Raw genomic sequence first — 17,927 nt, 5'->3', positions numbered from 1 at the left:
AAAGATGAAGGAGGATTATTGAAATGGTGAGAGTTTGCTCGGGCAGTAAGTTGGACTTATCATACGAGTCCACAGTGGGGATAATGAACTCTGAAAGTGTACTAAGTTGACCCAAAAGGGTCCCTTATGTACATGTCCGATTGTACACTTTCAGAGTTAAACGCACACCACAGGATACAACTGTGTGAGTGGTGAAGCCATTTAGAGCTGAGGACGATTCTAAAAAAAAATCTTCTAAATCCTAACATTTTTCTGTAAAACCCATGTTTTCTATGTCAGTGTTGCGCAACCTTTTTCATGTCAAGGACACCCAGAATTATCTGAGTTTGGCCGCGGATCCCCATCTGAAAATATGTAGTTCCAGGGACCCCACCCCAGAAGCAAAGATTTGAGTTGAAAACACATTTTCACTTTTAAAAAAAAATAGCAGACCTACAAGCTCGCGGCACCGAGTGCCACGCTACAAGCTTGTAGATCTGCTATTTTTCAATAGCTAAAGTATAACATAGTGCTTAAAACACCAAAATGGGTTAAAGTGTGAAGAACAGTGCTTGGACTCACCCGGTACTAGAGCAGAGGATGGGTTCTGTGAATAGCAAATACCAAACGGGACCACACTGTTCCGAATCCATGTCCATGGTCCAAACAGTCAGCATCTGTTAGGGGCATGAATTGTAAAAGGTAAAGAATCAATGGTTACGTTCATACTTTATATAGCCATTTTCTATCAACCCTTTCGACAGTTTACATATTGGCATTGTCGGAATGGAAACCTTAATATGTCCAAAGCCCCCCCCCCCCCCCCCCCCACACACACACACACACACACACACACACACACACACACACACACACACACACACACACACACACACACACACACACACACACACACACACACACACACACACACACACACACACACACACACACACACACACACACACACACACACACACACACACACACACCCACCCACCCACCTCTTACTTTCCTGTGACCTGATAATGCCAAGAGGCTTTTTTTGACTAATACTATCATCAAAGCCAACCAAAGACTTATTGCCCTTGAAAAAAACATGGTGGAAACCTTTCTTTTTTGGTTTATTAATGTAGTTCGGATTGCTTTTCAGAACTACATAATACAAACATATAAATTAACAATTTATTGCAAGTTGTACATAAAGGTTGGCTGCTGGAGTGCACATACATTTGGTTAACCTTTGTCGTTGTCAAGTTGTTTTCATCTGAAGTTATTTAATTTGCACTCAATTGATTTTCTATTTTATTTTTTGCGTAGTCAGTTCTGAGGAGTGCTGCTTGGAGGCCAAGCAGTGACTGGGCTGCACCATGACACCTTCATGGACACTTTCATGGGAGCCAAACTCACACCGGAAGTGCAATGAATACATGGCAGTGAATGGAGCCGGCAAGGACCAGCTCATAACAACAATTGAGACCTTTTTTAAAGTAATCACTTCTGGAAAATAACAGAAGACATGTAACACATTATTGTCTGCTGTGTTGCTATTCGATGTGTACACTGTGTAATTCTTATAGGAGGTATGGTATCTAAAGAGCACAAAGTACCTTTCTGAACGCACCAAGTATCACGAGACTTCCCACCGTTTCCTGTCTGGCAGCCAAATCTCGCGATACTTCGGGCCAGAAACGATACCTGCTGCTGTTTAGATCGTCAGATAAAATGATATACTGTGCACTCTGTGCACATCGAAAAGTAAGTGATTAGAAAACAACCTGTGATATGTCTTCTGTTATTTTCCAGAAGTGATTACTTTACAAAAGGTCTCTTATTGTTCATAAATAATGTTTGTTATGAGCTGGTCCTTGCCGGCTCCATTCACTGCCATGTATTCATTGCACTTCCGGTGTGAGTTTGGCTCCCATGAAAGTGTCCATGAAGATGTCATGGTGCAGCCCAGTCACTTGACCACTTCTCTTCCTTCTCAGAGCTTCCTTGGGCCAAGCAAGGACTGTCTAAAGAGGACGAGATGCGAAGACCGTACGGGCGACGCCATGTTGCTCCATGGTGCTCCATGGAAGGAAAGAAACATGCGCAATGGGCTATATGCAGCCAAGACTTCCTTGGTCTCAACTGCGCATGTTTCTTTCCTTCCATGGAGCACCATGGAGCAACATGGCGTCGCCCGTACGGTCTTCGCGTTTCATCCTCTTTAGACAGTCCTTGGGGCCAAGCCAGGAAAGAGCAAAGAGGTACCAGGTGCTTCAGATCAGCTTATATAGAGCTGATGGGGAAATTGGACTGCACCATGTTCCTTATGCACTGTGGGGGAGGACCAGGGGCAAATTGGACTGCACCATGTTCCTTCTGCACTGTGGGGGAGGCCCAGGGGTTCATTAGTTTGGAATGTATTATTAAGGTTTTTGGACAAGTGTGTTCTTGATATTTCAGTTGCATTGCATTTTCCTTAGTTTATATTGATTGATGTTGAATTGGGTTGTGATGAAGTTATTTGTAGTTTATTTAAATGTTTAGTCTTCTTCGTTCAACACCCTTTATGTTAATAGTGGTCTGATCACCCACATTATAATGTTCCCCTCAAGTCTCATAGGTTAGTTCAGTCCAGTTCCGCTTTGTTCAGTTTGCTAATGTTGACCTAATTTGTGTTGGGCCCACAATTATTTTACACAAACACGTAAAGGCTCATACATAGTCTGGATTTTCGGTGGTTAGGTGACCACCGAACTACAACATGACGTCACGAGCCGCGGTGAAGAGCAAACCACCGCCACCGCTCCAGCCCTTCTCTCTGTTTTTACTCACCACCGCTCAACGTTATTTCAGCTCCGGTGGTCACCTCACCACCGAAAATCCAGACTATGAATAGGCCTTCAGTCTCCTCCTGTGTCTCTCTTGCCAAAGCAACTCTGTCCTTGATACTCTTAATACTTTTAATGAATTGGTTAAACTCTTAATTAATTGGTTAAACCCTCCCAACCTGGTATCCCCATTTTGGGCTTATATCTTTTTAAATATCTGAAAACGCCACAGAGTGACCACAGAGTAATACAATGTGACCAATTGCATGGCTCTATTAAAAATCACACCCGTGTGAAGTGAGGGGCGCTTTACCAACACAACATCATATCTTACACCATCGCGATATCATAACAACATGCATAAACATATGCCGATTTGCTCAGTGACAGACAAAAACAAACATTAAACTCTGTTCATTGTTAATGTCATTACTTGCGCATGCAGAGGGTGCAAGTAATGTTTTTTGTCCGGTGCTCCGATGCGTATGTCCCGTGGTATGACGTAATGATTAATTTGTGCTTGATATGGCATTGGTGTCAGATTACATACATGTATACATAGGCGCATTACCTTTAATCCACCCGACACTGAAACATATCATCATTACGTCACCATCGAGAGCCAGTTATACCCTGGCATTGGTACGATTGGGATGTGACGGTGTTATTCAACAACGTATAGGTAGAAGGAAAACAGTCGACGCCTACAGCTATTTATTATTTAATTCCTGGCTCAGGTGTTCGTTCACTAATATATCTTTATTAATTTAATATACAACACACAGTTGGGCTTGCAAGTTGCGTGTGTGCGCGTGCGTGCGCGAGTGTGCACACGCGCTGTTAAAGCATCAGTGGAAGTTAGCAGCTTCACAAAGCTTTCCCTCGTTAAGACGCTACACACCACCGCTGCCTTCTGCTGACCTTAAATAGCTTATTGATTTCTCTACAAGCTGAAATGGACTGGCGAGTCGAATCTTTTTTTTTTCCTTTTCTTTTTCTCCCCCCCCCCCCCCCCCCCCCCCCCCCCCTTCTTTGTCCGCCTCCCGTCCCTCGGTCCATTTGGAATTAATCAAAGACAGTTATTGTAGCGATTTTTTTAAAGTATTGTTTTCTATTGGTCAGTCAGTCAGAATGAGAGGAGTGTGTGTGTGTAGAATGAGAGGAGTGTGTGTGTCCACAAACAGATAAACAAACAGGGATTGAGAGAGCGTGTCGACGTGTGTAAAGGCAAAGACGTGGTGTTATTTATCCAAAGTGGTTAGAGAGGCGTAATGGCCGATAATCCCCCCGGTAGATGGTGTCCCCACCCAACCCCTCCGTTACATGTAGAACAAAGACCTTGGCCTCGGCACTCAGCTGTCACTTGGCCCTGCTTTGGCTCCCATGCAGCAGCACAACTCAAGACTCCGGGCCCTGCCGTGCCGCCACGACTCCTATCGACTCCTTAGACCAAACCAAATTTCACATGTCAATTAAATGAGAGTTGCCCCGGTGATTAGCAGATCCCACTAATTGTCTCTTGCAGCTCCCTCCCTCCCTCCCTCCCTCTGTCCCTTCTCTCTCCTCCTCCTCCTCTTCCTGCCTCCTTCTTCCCCTCCTCCTGCTCTCCTGCCATTTTCCACTTGGAGGAGCAGGGAATGGGGCTTTGTCTTGCCTGGGCCCCATGTCCCCCCCCCTCTCATCCTCTGAGACCCCCCTCCCTCCCTCCCTCCCTCCCTCCGACTCTATGTGTGCTTGGACTGGAAACAGGAAAAGAGGCAGTGTATGGGGGCATGCACATGAAGCACATACGCATGAAAAGATACACAGGGTTGAGTGTAAAGATGGGAGATATATAATACACCTAGTTTAGTCTGTTGGGGGGACCCCGGAACACAGAATCAAAATGCACACGCGATGAGAGCCAGCCACGGCTGCCATGTGTATACTCCCTCACTTACAAACGCGCATGCACGCACGCACGCACGCACGCACGCACGCACGCACGCACGCACGCCTACACGTGCACCCTTGGTTGATAATTACCGCAGCAGCCTCTGGAGAGTGGGACACCAATGTGGGCCTCATAACTGCTTTAGACAAGGGCCACAGCACTCTCAACTTCCCAAGGCCCTCCTTTCTTTCTCTTTCTCTCTCTCTCTCTGGCCATGTGTTTGTTTTCTTATCTTTAATGAATGCAATCTGCAGATCTTCACCGCATTTTGTTCGCCACACATCCCAGAGGTGTCGAGAGAAATGCTAAAATCGAGCCAAGGAGGAGCATCTTTGAAGTTAACTACTATATGATACATGAAAGGCAGGCCCCCTTTAAACATGGCATGACTCTGTAAATTCATTCATTCATTCAAATTGTTTTGGCCTTTTTTTTTGTAATTCAGGCACAAACAACAATCAACTTCAGAAGTATGCACATTCATATTGATTAAGTCAGTAGACCTCACTGGGGTCCCTCAGACCTATGTTCCCTCTGTTTAAGGGTTCAGATTGGGGTTAGGGTTAAGGTTTGGGGGAATATAAGTATACACTCCTGACTCCTTCAACTTCAACTGTTTGATTTGCAATAAAAGTTAAGAAAAAATAATAGTTACTTCAGGTTAAATGTATTCTGGATGTATTTTGAGTCCAACATATGTTTAACAACAGCTTCATTGTAATTTCGATGCTTGGGAGCATCTCCGTCGTTTAAATATGCAATAAAACACAGTGTTCATTTGATTACGCTTATCATTTTATGAACTGTTAACTGTTAATGAATGTCTGTAACCGTGTGGATGGCTGCCGCCGTCCTTCCAGATCTCTCTTGGGAATGAGATCACAGATCACAATGAGATCACAGATCACAATGAGATCACAGATCACAATGAGATCACAGATCACAATGAGATTATTACCTGCTTAAACAGAGGTTACATGAAGTTTAACTCAGATATTGCTGCCTGCGTGTATGGTCGGCCCCTGCACGGCTGTTCGGCTTCTCGTAATTGCATCCATGGCTGGCTCGAAATATTGAAGTGCATCATTATCGCGAAATGAGCACATATCATTTTGAGCCTATAGTCCTTCTATGAATAAAACACACATAATGACACATATACGTAAATGCACGCGCGCCACTCTGCTCACTAGTGACACGTCGGCACGTTGACTATGTGTGGGAACGTACGCTACAACACTCACTGCGAGTTTCGAAACCTTTGAAAGCAGCGAAGCCAGAAGCACTCCGACTTGTCTTTTAAACATCCCTCTAATCAGCCCTCGTCACAATTAAGCAGAACGGACAGCAGCTCCAAACATTGGGTGACATCTTTAAACTGCTTGAATGGTCCTTTGGCCTATACTGTGTTCGGCACAAACCAAGCATTACACAACATGCAGACCCAACATTCATAAGGAGGCTGCGGGCCACAATGGAGGACATCGCAGAGGGCCTGCATGCATCCCGTGGGCCCAGACGGTTTCGTTTGCAGTTCCATCAGACCTTACAAAACAGAGACGCCTCATTGAGCCACAATTTGGTGCTGCTAGTCTCCTACAAGGAGCAAAACAAAGAGTGAAGGCGGGCCAGTCTTCCTTTTGTGCTGAAGCAGCAGACCACACAGAACACACCGTGTGTTGAACACACACAAGCACACGCACGCACGCACACACACGTCGCACGCACACAAAGAAACACAAGGTGAGATGTGGAGAGGTTTCACATTAATAAACCTATTGCATGATGAAGACATTTTTTTATACTATTGGTATGATAAGTGTGTGTGGAATGAATGATCTTCACTAATGGGAATGTGTTCATGTATCATTATTGCAGCTTCAGATGAGAATGTTAACTGGCACATGCAGCTGGAGCTCTCTTTATCCCATCTTAACCACAGCAGCTGCATGCAGGACAACACTACACATTTGGATTGTCCTCGCGGGGTAAGGTCACGGCCAGGGAAACTCGCTAACGCCTGGGCCTTGGGGATCAAGTACTCTGCTGAAGACAATTCTTTCCTTCGCACTTCACCCTCTAAATCCTCCCTTTCTCTTCACCCCTTTATCAATCACTCCTGTACAGTGCGTGCGCGTGTGCGACTGTGTGCGTGCGTGCGTGCATGCATGCGTGCGTGCGTGCGTGTGTGCGTGCGTGCGTTAAAGTCCCCAGTTGTGTTGAGTGTATGTAGTAGTAGTAGTAGTAAGGCAAGAGTGTGAGTGAACCAGCGTGGGCCAGTGCTCCGTGCAAACCCAGGGCTTGACAGTCAGGCTATATCAGACAGGTCACAAAGTGCCACACAGTCGAGGGGAATGCTGTGCCAGCGTCTCGAAAAACGCCTCACACCAAACGGACAGCAGGGACATAAAGGACCCTGGGGAAATGCGAACGACGCAGGGCAGGACTGTATAGGATAAAAGTGTTGACATATAAACCATATAAAAGGAACGGGGGCTCGCCTTATAATGCATACATAAATCCCAATTCATTAACATAGAAACACAGATCAAAAGACATGATTCTCTGCTGCAGTACATCATAGCGCTCTTGCCCCTCCTTTCCCCCCCCCCCTTTCAAAGTAGATTTCCTCCCCCCCCCCATCACAGTACAGTGAAGCCCCTACGCCAGCCCCCACCACGTCCACCCCTCAACCATTACAGTGCAGTGCTTGCTGTTTGGGGGGGGGGGGGGATGGGGGGGGTTATAAATGGTTGCCGTGGCAACTTTGAAGTTCAACTCCTGGCTAGAATGGGCTAGATTAGAACAGTGGTTGTGTGCATGCTGAGGGCGGCGCACTGGTGTGTGTGTGTGTGTGTGTGTGTGTGTGTGTGTGTGTGTGTGTGTGTGTGTGTGTGTGTGTGTGTGTGTGTGTGTGTGTGTGTGTGTGTGTGTGTGTGTGTGTGTGTGTGTGTGTGTGTGTGTGTGTGTGTGTGTGTGCGCGTGTGTGTGTGTGTGCGCGCGCGCGCGCGTGCGCGCGCGCGCCTTGCCATTTTGTGACGACACATTATTATAATATATACAACTATACACAAAATTATTCATTATTTGTATTTATCTTTTTTTACTATATATCACCACGTTATGAGCACACATCTTCCAAAAACAGAGACAAATGATATATCCTCCATAAAAGATATGACCTGGCATCCCTATTTTGGGCGAAAAATGCCCATTTTGTGTTTGAAAGGCGCTGGGCTAGAATTTGGTACATTTGATAGATTTTGGACTTATGTTGGCTCAGCTGGGTGGATGCAGACAGTGGGGGAGCTTGGTTGGGTGTAGGAGAAACATAGTAAATCAAGTCTTAAGCCAAATTTGTACTTTGTTGGTGCGAGACCATATAAATAAAGTAAGCACGGTATTACATTGTGTTTTGTGTTAGTGTGTAAATTGGTCCCACCATCTCCTTGTTTTTGAAAGGCAGGAAAAGCAGCGGGAGGAGATGGATAGGTATGATGGGTGTTTTCTGTCTGCGGGCAGATAAATAAGTGATGAGAACAGGAGGTACCCCATATTGCAAGGTTTTGCGAGAGAAACAAGCAAGAAAACAAGCCCAGTGACTATAGGCATTAGGCAATGTGATTATGTGATTGTAGATGGATAGATAGATAGATGGAAACAAGCTGTCAACTTTGGAGTTCTTTGCGCATGCCTCGAGCAATTACATGGTGTATTATTAACCCATTTTGACCTGAGATCAGATTCTAAAAGTGTCTTCTACACATCCTGACAGTTTTCTGAAAAAGCTATGTTTCTATGTCAGTCGTTCTTCGATTTTTCAAAAATAGCAGACCTACAAGCGAGCTTGTAGATCTGCTATTTTTCAACAGCTAAAGCATAACATAATGCTAACACCAAAAAGGGTTCCCGCCCATGCAGAATGGGCTAACGCAGTGTGTTTTTGGCCCCGTGTATTTTCAATTATTTTATCACAAGTTGATCCAAATAATTCACTAAGGTGGTCAATGGAACTCATTAGAAAAGTGTTCTCCTCGTAGCACAGGTCTCTGCCAGGCCGGGTTGCCTACCCAGGGCCCGCAAAGTCACAAACACATCTTGATCACATGACCCCAGAGATAATGTTTGTGTGAGTGCTGGATACAATCTGTAGTGTAGTAGCAAAAGTGTAATCTGGCAAATTAAGTGGCCAGGGTTTATATGGAGAGTGAGAATCCGAGGGAAAATATTTGTAATTGTACGAATTGTTCGAAGTTACAGGGCAAAATGTGAATCATGCCTGTACCGCCATGTATGGGTCGATTTGAAAAATGTCAGGTGACATTTCATCCTTGGCCTAGTGGAAAGGTTCGTGCAAAGTTTCACAGCCATTGAACATTAATTGCTGCGTTCATGATTTGAGGCATTTGGTTCAAAACGGGCCCTATACGGCAAATGTTTTAACCCATTTTGACCTGAGATCAGATTCTAAAAATGTCAGTTTGAAAATGACTGAAAAAGCCATGTTTCTATGTCAGTCGTTCTTCGTTTTTTCAAAAATAGCAGACCTACCATAGCGCGCCACTCGGTGGCACGTCATGAGCTTGTAGATCTGCTATTTTTCAATAGCTAAAGCATAACATAATGCTAACACCAAAAGGGGTTTTTGTGACATATTACCGGAAACCGAAAACACTTTCAAATAGTTAAACCAAACCCGAGTGGATCCGTGACAATTTCGTCCGATTCCGACCTGTTCCGAGATTTCTTTCAAATGGCGGCACCGAGCCCGACCGAGATCCGATTATTTCCGACATTCCGAGAGACCCGACCCAGCCAGGCAGACATAAATGTGGACTTTGTGAAATAATATTGCTGACGTATTGACCAAATACCATTTTATGACTAGAGAGAGACTCGTCTCTTCTCGTCTCCTCAGCGTGCGTGCTTTTAATATCAACGGATAATTTGTTTCTTACACACTACAATTCATCAGAGTTTTAGCAGATGCATGTACCGGTCTTGGCTGATTGGAATATTAACAAGGCACCGCAGAGACAAAGAGTTCTTATAATCGTCACGTGGGCCCGACCCGCTCTCGGATCCACTCAGGTATTACACATAATGATTGACAGAGTTCCGAGGGGGGTATACGTCCGATTCCGACCCTGCCCGAGTTGATTATGATAAAACACGGCTCCGACCTGTGCGGGTCTCGGGTCCACTCGGGTAATTTCGGAGTCGGGGGACCCGGTGAATTTGCCATCTTCAGCTCATCAATCTGTCTGTCTGTCTGTGAACCAGATCTGCATGATGTAGTGTACTATATCTGCACAGTGTCCGTTTGAATTGTCCCTCACTTGAAGACAAATTCATCCATTAATCCACTTTCTTTCTCCCATGTGTGTGTGTGTGTGTGTGTGTGTGTGTGTGTGTGTGTGTGTGTGTGTGTGTGTGTGTGTTTGTGTGTAAAGTAAAAACAAGCGTCCCAACACAGCAGGGACCTTTGAGACAGGGTCCCCAGACCCAAACTGAAAACTTTACAACATTTACAACGTGACGTGTTATGAATATGAGCTTTCTATAAATGTAACAACTTACAAGCTCCAAAACAGGTGCTCCAAATCTGTTCAACTGAAGGCAAGTCTACACCCACACGCAACACACAGACAGAGATACCATACTTTTCATACTACAATGTTTTGACTTATATGATGTTTTATATTTGCTTGTCATTGCTACGATGAATTGAGTACACTCGAAGCTCGCCCGGTCTCGCGTTTAGTGCTAAAAAGAATTGGGGAGGGGCCAAAAGTGATGACGAAAATGACGTTGCACCACTTCAGGAAGTAACCAGCGGAGGTATCGTGTAATAAGGCAGTGTCATGCTTACTGTACAATATGTGAAGATATTCAGGGCGGGATAATAAGCATATAGGACCTTGGCAGAGTACTTAGCAATTGTTGTGTAAAATGGCGTGTCATTTGGGTGTGCGTGCGCTGTGAGACATGAGGTCAAAGCTGTCTCGAACTCCATGGCCATCCTCTCCGATTAGTGTAGCTGGATAAGGACCCCAATGGAAGCAAGGCATAGTGCATTCTTGCTAATAAAGTATTATTCAATCAATCAATCAATCATAAAGGGTTGGTGTCTGGCCTCCGCTGCAGACCTCGTTCACCAAGAGAGAGGGAAGGTCTTGGTGTGGGACGGGGTGGCGGGGTGATCTGACGTGACTGCAAGGAAACTCTGGTTTGTCACATGTAAAGGCCGCATATAGTCCTCAAGGCTATAGCTCCATTCACAGCAAAGTGAATTAATACAGGGCTTAATGCACGTCCTATAGTCTGAGGATTTCCACACTCTGCACCCAAGCGACACACAACGGAGAGATCCTATATATATATATATACACTGTATATATATATATCGTCCATGTCGGGTTGAAACCTTGTATGTCCAGAACCGTTCCTGTTTTTATTATTTAAAGAAATATGGAATAAAAAAAATGTAAATAGTGAAAATAGCCACTCTCCAAGCTCACAACGCATGCATGATGCGACACGATCACATCTGCAATTGTCACTATACTTTTGTCAGACGCCGGGCATTCATTTACGGAATTGATTTAGGGGGGAGAAACATAAAAAGTTGAAATAGGGAGAGATACAAGGTTTTCTTTCCCGACGGTCGACAATAATACACTCCTCTAGTCAACCCTATCATCAAGCACAGATAGACCTGTGGAAGAGGCCGGGGCTCACGGTGCTCTGATAGCTCGCCTCCCCTCATGATGGGATAACAGACAGCACCACCTTCCCTTCTAGACAGCCTTGATGGAGGGGCCGTAAAGAAAAAAGAAAAGGAGATAAAAATGCATAAGCTCGGCACATCAATCACGGTCAGAAAATGGTGACTCCATATGGAATCGATTTCACACGGTGCCTTCGGTCTATACACAGCTTATATGTGACACCACTTCCAAACTATACACTTCTCCACACTCACACCACACACACACACACACACACACACACACACACACACACACACACACACACACACACACACACACACACACACACACACACACACACACACACACACACACACACACACACACACACACACACACACACACACACACACACACACACACACACACACAACTGCATTTGACATGAGACACGGAGGATGTGAAGGAATAGCTAAGTATGCAGTTTGTGATGTACGGTATGTACGTGTGCGTGTGTGTGTGTGTGTGTGTGTGTGTGTGTGTGTGTGTGCGCGTGCGTGCTGCATGCATTTCCATGTGTCTGTGCATGCGAGTATGTTTGTACGCATTATCTGTGGGTGTGTCCTGTGATGCAGCTGAGGACATGTCATTTTTTCCTAGAGTGTGTGACATGGAAACACAACACGTTCCAACTCTAAAGCCATACATCCTGACTGACTCTCTCTCTCTCACTCCCTCACTCAATCTTTCTCCTATATGTGCACACGTATGCTAACTAAAACAGCCAGGGTTTACGGTGCGCCCTCCACTCTCTTGTAAAGTTCAGATTTACACTTGTGTACTAAAAACAGCTTGACACAAACAAACACATTAAGGATCTCAAATGGCCGAGGCCTTCAAAACGTGCCAGGCATTTGGGGGAGCTAATTCATTGAGGTGCGGGCCCAAAGCAAACAGACAGACAGACAGACAAAGAAATTGAGGTAGTTAAATGTTTATGCACCAAAAAACAACAACTGGCTTAAAGACATGTTTCTCATGTGTCAAACTAACACCTGAAGACTCGAGGGCTCATACGGAGCCCCCGCGCTCTAAAGAGTACATTCGACCGAGTCCTTAAATCAAATTATGGTCTTCAACAAGCAATTTGCATTGTAAACATGCCATGCAAATCCTGTTTGCCTTGCTAAGGGACACGACGGGGGGCATAAGGAGGATGGAGAGCTAGGGAATCTCCCTGGACGGACACACACACACACACACACACACACACACACACACACGCAACACAACCTCTCCCTGCACCCGCAAGCTGTAAGCATCCCACACACACCCCACCCCAACGGAGTGAGCCCCCCCCCCCCCCTCCCTGACCTTTTCCACCAGGGGGGTCAAAGGGAATTTAACACAAGGGTCCCACATTCCTCCAAGGTGATAATTGCTGTAGCTTCAGGCAGGGTGCCATCAGGGATAGGGGTAAACAGGCATGAGAGAGGGTCTCTATGCATCATCCCCCACCCACCCACCCTCGGCGTCATCCTCACCCGGTCCCCCTCCCCCCTCCCCTTAAACACCACGCGTGGCTGTGACCTAGGTAAATTATATCATCAAGCGGCACCCCTGACAGCGTGTCACCCATCACGGCGAGCAACCGTTTATTTGGTGTCTGAAGGGAGCCCCAGCTGTTCCACTGCGCACCAACCCCCCCCCCCCTACCCCCCCCGCCGCCCCCTCAGACAAGCCACTTCACACGTACCATCAGCTATACAGGCTATAGGCTAGGGGCTAAAAAGAAAGGCTAGCTGATTTAAATAGATAGTTAGTTGGGAGCTATGAGGAGCACTAGCCCTCTTGGGTAGGTTTCGCCGGGCTCTTTGGGCAAACATCAGCACGGCCTAATCGACTCTCTTAATCATCGCTTCAATTCTCAGCACCTGGGCAGAACGCACGAAGAGGTAAAGCACGGGGTGATGGATGGAGTGCGCACCGCCTCCGCGGGGGAAACGCTTCCTCTCTGCCGTGATCCACTGGGGGCCTCAGCTTCTGGCTTCAGGTCTGTGCCATTCATCACCCCCTGCATCCTCATCACAACCGTATAACCCAGGACAATATCCATATAGCACCGTCCGGGGGAGGCCTTCTGTTGAACTCTGATGATCATTGCTAATATAAATAGCATGCTTTGTAGTAAAAACTGAGACGGGAAATATAATGATCATTATAACAAGTATGAAGTAAGGGCCTTGTTCCACACAGCAACATTTTTGCTATTAATCTCAGAGTACAAATGGACCCTTAACCCATTTTGACCTGAGATCAGATTCTAAAAATGTCTTCTACATCCTGACAGTTTTCTGAAAAAGCTGTGTTTCTATGTCAGTCGTTCTTCGATTTTTCAAAAATAGCAGACCTATAAGCTCGTAGCGCGCCACTCGGTGGCGCGCTATGAGCTTGTAGATCTGCTATTTTTCAATAGCTAAAGCATAACATAATGCTAACACCAAAAGGGGTTCCCGCCCAGAATGGGTTTAAGGGTCAATTTGGGTACATCTTTTGACTTTTTACTGTGTTGTTTTCAGCAGCTGTGACAGTGATTTGGTGGAAAGAAAGATGGAGATAAATGATACGAGTGGATAGTTTTTTCTTCAAATGCATGTTTGAGATGTACATTTCCATGATCATTTAATATTCATAAAGTCTACATTGCACTATTCACAATTATATTGAAATTCAATTAATTTAACATTGGCCTATACCAGGGGTGGGCAACTTTGACGATGGAGAGGGCCACTATATTTCCACTCTCACTCCCTAGGGCCATATATTACTGTCGTAGCAAAAATAGACGATCTACAAGCTCAAAACGTGTCGCAGCGCTTAGATCGTCTATTTTTGCTATACTTGAAGTGAAATCTTACATTTTTGCTATTTTTTAATTGGAATCCTGAAAATTAACATTTTGATGTAATTTCAAATGCCTTTAATTATACTTGTGTTGAGCATTGAGCTACTAATTTAGACTGAAGTAATTAAAGCGGGTCATGTTTGCATGTTGTGGAATTGTAACAGCTGAAACCAATATTATATCAGTATTCTGAGTATTAACCTGAGGGCCGCATTAAGTGAAGGTGGGGGCCGCATGTGGCCCCCGGGCCGCCAGTTGCCCACCCCTGGGCCTATACTGTATATTTAAACGCCATTCGTATACACAGTACAGTGTACTATTAACCCATTCTTAGATGGGAACCCCATTTGGTGTTTATGTTATGCTTTAGCTATTTTTGATAAATTGTGACAATGTGGCGCAAATCTTTGAATATATCTCGGAGTGAACGTTTCACAGTGAACGTTTTTAACTCAAATCGTTGCTTCTGGGGAGGTCCCTGGAACAACATATTTTCAAATGGGGGTCGGTGGCCAATTACATATATTTTTGGGGGTCCTTGACATGAAAATGTTTGAGAACCACTGACATGTAGAAACATAGGGTTTTTCAGAAAACCGTCAGTATTTAGAAGACATTTTGTAGAATCGTCCTCGGGTCTAAATTCAAGTGCGAGTGTTAATGTCTCCAGGTGTACACCCTCAGAGTTAAATGAAGACCCTAAGGGGCTTTACAGTGTGGTTAGCGTCCTCTGCTAACATGGCGCTGGGTAAGCTGCGGTTAGTTTAGACTAAGGGGAGGGCTTCGGCGGTGCCGTTACTTCCTGGTCTGTGCCCACATGTGGTTCCCTCCAGCCACACACTACGGCTCGGGGAGGTTATAAAAGCCGAGGGGGTGATTAAGAAGCAGGAATAATGACCTCCACAAAACCAGGAATGCGTTTAACTGCTGCAGCGGCTCGGGAATCATTCTGCACCGGAACGCACACTGTTAATATCGGTGGAATTATTCCACTAGCTCTGAAGCTAAGGGAGATATTTATGGCAAATAAAGCCCTGAAAATTGTGGGGGCTTTTGAGAATAGCGGGGTCGTATAATGCAACTTTCAAAGGGAGCAAGAGCATGGGAAGACATGGGGGAGGCGTGGTGCTGCGTGTACTGTAAGATTCATGATTTATGTCCGTATGGGTCCGACGGTGACCTCAGGGAGGATTTAGGCCGCCTCTGTATCATGGGTTTAGCTGACCTAACGCATGGTTTTACATGCTTGGGTTTTTTTGGTGGATCCCTCTAAATCCAGGATTAGAAAAAGTCAAATATACTAAACAATTTCACCTCTCCTCTCCCACAAGCACACCCCCCCCCCCCCCCCCACACACACACACACACACACACCATAGTCGAGAGCGAGCAAGGTATAACTGCCGCCTGCCATGCTTAAGCACTGCACCCAAAACCCCCAGACCCCATCACTTTCCTCATTACAGCCAGGCTTCATGGCTTTTTAAGGGCTCTGCTGCACTTTATCGGGGATTTCGACATTTCCTCGCCTGCCACTTGACACGGCTCACCCAGCTGCCAGCAATCAAACAGCAGAGAGAGAGAGAGAGAGGGGCTGCATGCCGGCCGCGCACAGGGGCCGGGGTCCTCGGCTCTCCTCAGGGCTGCACCTTGATTTCAGAGCTGCCCGTCACAGCCACACGGGCCCCGGTGAGCTCCTGTAATTACTGACACACACACACACACACACACACACACACACACACACACACACACACACACACACACACACACACACACACACACACACACACACACACACACACACACACACACACACACACACACACACACACACACACACACACACACACACACACACACACACACACACACACCTCTCCCAGCCGTCACGTGTACAGTACATGACACAGCGGCGACACAGCCTTAATGACGGCTGAAGGAGAGTTGGCCTTATGCGTATGTGATGAATGAGATAAATCGCCCAGAAACCTTGCATCTCCATTTTTAATCTTTTTTTTAATCCCCCCCCCCCCCGCACCCCCCTTAAATGAATGCCCTATTTTAAACTTTGTCGTGTGACAGACAGTGTCACACGCAAAAGTAGCGAAAATAACCGAGCTTGAAGCTCTGTTCATTTCTGTCTGTGGGTTTTACTTTTATAGATATCTATCTATCTATGAATGCACAACGTCTCTATGTACGTCTCATCTGTACGTGTGTACGTCTGTGATGCACGTAACTCCAAAAGCGTTCGCCCCACCGACTTCAGCGCGTTCCACAACCCCGCAGGGAGTGCAGTGCCGGATGTCGAGTCGGTCGGACCCACGGTTGTCCAGAACCGCCAAAAAAAGGCCTCTGCCCGGGCTCTGGACAGGACCCCTGCCAAGGGTCCATATATGGAGCTGGCCTGTTCTGACATCACAACACTCCATATTTGGGCATGCCTGACACAGAACTCCATATATAGGAATAAAGGGGACACAAAGAGACAGATACAGAAATCTCCATATATGGGCATAAAAGGGACACAGACAGACGGGTGGAACGGGTACTAGCCGGGCGGGGCATGGATCTCCAACTTCCATCGTTAGCAACTCATGCTCTCCAGCTGGGGAACCGGTCTAGTTTACCTAATGAATAGTATTAACAGCTTGTGTCACATACTGTTATAAAGTATTCAATCAATCAAACCAACTACATTGGATTCATTGGAACACACGTTCCTTTTTTCCATTTCTTGAAAAGTAACAGTTTTGTACATACAAACTTTCCGCCCGACAGTGACGAAATAATCTAGAAAGTGAAGGTTCTATAGTTTGTCTGTGTGATATTTACTTGCATACAGTATACGTGTACAGTCGACCCTATGTTAAAGCCTTGAGTGTGCATGTGTGTGTTTATGTCTTCAGAGCGGCACGCATGTGCGCCTGCTGCACATATTAATGCAATGTGTGAGTACAGTGCAAGTGCGTGTTCATGTCTGTACTGTACACACATGCGCGCGTGCGTGCGTGTGTGTGTGTGTGTGTGTGCGCGCGTGCCGTGTGCATGTACTTATCTAATTGAGAGGTAAGCAAAAAAAGTTGCCTTTAAAGTTGCCAATAAATACTGTGCCAGTAATGTCAAACACCTGCCCATAAAGGCCGGTGGAATGCTAAATGAAACCAAGTTACAGAGCCCGTCTCCTGTCTGGGCTCTCAAGTCAAGACAGCAGGATTTGTAATGGCTGTAACCAGGATTATGGAGTTCAAGCAGAACAGCCAGGAAGCAAGGAGGGGGCGAGAGGGGGTGACATGGTCGGAAACAATGCTTTTCCACACTCTAAAGACCGTTAACCTTTACACACGATATTCTAAAAAGATTTTTCGGCTAAAAAACACACGCACGCAACTCCGGGGCAGTCGAGAGACTAAAGATACATTAGGGAACTCTTTTTGTTTTCAATCCCATTGTCTTTTCACAGATGGGCAATCAAAGCACCTCAGAGTGCGTGCCGTAATGCTAGCAGACACATGGGAGTTTGTGCCAAAGACTTCCCAGAGGCCTTTGAGCATGGGTGAGCTAGATATAGG

General features: G+C 45.9%; 1 long non-coding RNA gene across 2 annotated transcripts in view; it reads right to left on the bottom strand.

The window, feature by feature from the left end:
- Positions 1–17,927, bottom strand: part of LOC306922851 — a 171,727-nt gene that overhangs the window by 121,283 nt on the left and 32,517 nt on the right. For both annotated transcript variants that reach the window (XR_013789971.1, XR_013789972.1), the window contains exon 2: positions 562–656. This is a non-coding gene — a long non-coding RNA (uncharacterized lncRNA). The remainder of the gene's footprint in view (positions 1–561; positions 657–17,927) is intronic.

Source organism: Electrona antarctica, assembly GCF_951216825.1.
Source record: "Electrona antarctica genome assembly, chromosome: 1".
Lineage (NCBI taxonomy): Eukaryota > Metazoa > Chordata > Actinopteri > Myctophiformes > Myctophidae > Electrona > Electrona antarctica.
This window is presented reverse-complemented; position numbering and strand designations above follow the sequence as displayed.